The 1,465-nt window shown below is 48.5% G+C and overlaps 1 pseudogene; it reads right to left on the bottom strand.

Moving 5' to 3' along the window:
- Window positions 1–1,465, bottom strand: LOC106393325 (annotated as a pseudogene).

The raw sequence follows: 1,465 nt of genomic DNA, 5'->3' as shown, positions 1-1,465 counted from the left end.
AATAGAGTTTTTGGTCAGAGGTTGAGAGGTAGAGCAGACAATATCTTACAGTGATGCTGATGTGGAGGAGGATCGAGTGTCATGACAGCTTCGGACCACACGATGTTTCCTATAATCTCGCATGTCTTCTTGCGTCTCTCCAAAGAGATCTCCGCACACCAAATCTCCAACTTTTGAGGAGCAAGCACGTCCCAGAAGATCAACATGTTGGGACCACAGTTGCTTAGTTTGTGCCCGGGAAGTATTTCATCGATTTCCACTGTCCACAATCCCAACCCTAATATCGGTTCCGATCTTCTGCATATCTCCCACTGATCCGACACCCGTCCACCATAGTTAACCAGCTTGGAGGCAGCGAGAGTATCGCTGAGAGCCTCCAAGCCCATCACCTCTCTCCACTCCATCACCTCCCACTCCAATTCACTTGGCTCACACCACAATATCCGCCCACCACTTTCACTGCAGTACACGACATTCTCTATCACATGCCAACACCTTTTAATTCCGGAGATATCCCTAAACCCTTTTTTCCATTTGCCATCACTTGGTATGTAGGATAAACATATCCCTGAGCCATTCATAACAACCAACTTCTCTTCCTCTATAACTATGCTTTCGCACACTAAGGGATAATCACACTGAGGCGGTGGCATCGGCAGGGCATCCCAAGTCTGCTGCTTTGGGTCGAAGACCTCTCCCCACTTGCCGGACTCCCGGCCATCGCACCCTCCCAACACGTATATCTTCCCGTCCACCACCCCCGCCACGGCTGAATATCGAGCCATCCCCATGGAGGGGAGAGTGCTCCACGTGTGAGATCTACAATCTAGAAACAATACACTCGACGTGGCTCTCCCGCCAATCCTACCACCCATGATGTAGATGAGTAGATCCCACAACCATGAGCCACCATGCAAGATGCTTCCGGAGGCTGGTAAAAATACGATGGCATTGGGACCAGCCGCCGGTTAAGAGTTTTTGGGGAGAGGGTGAACCAGCGTGGGTTTGGGTCTGGAGGGATGCCTAAGCATAGATAGATACGGTTTTCGGTGAAGCCCAAAAGGGATCGAAAGTCGTACAACTCAGGCGAAGCCACTACTGAACGGTGCCACTTGGAGACGAGAGATAAGGAGGCATGGTCCGATTTTGAGACGCGGGCCAAGCAACTTAGAACCATCTCATCCGGCAACAAAGATAACCCACTCGGAGACGACGAGAAAGACTGCTTCAGTTTCTTCGTAGTACGCGATGGCTCTTCCTCGGCGTCGCATGTATTCATCATAGGGTTTTTATTTTGACTCCCTTGTGTTTTTATGTTTCGGATGTCCTAATTTCTTCTGGCTCAAACTCTTGTTTCGGATTCTGTTTATCATATGTGGAATATATAAAGAACCGATCTCTCATCCTCTATTTATATGAATAGGTACTTCCTTTTATTTATATGAGTAGGTACTTCCTTATTCTT

Source organism: Brassica napus, chromosome C1 (assembly GCF_020379485.1).
Source record: "Brassica napus cultivar Da-Ae chromosome C1, Da-Ae, whole genome shotgun sequence".
In the NCBI taxonomy this organism is placed as follows: domain Eukaryota; kingdom Viridiplantae; phylum Streptophyta; class Magnoliopsida; order Brassicales; family Brassicaceae; genus Brassica; species Brassica napus.
This window is presented reverse-complemented; position numbering and strand designations above follow the sequence as displayed.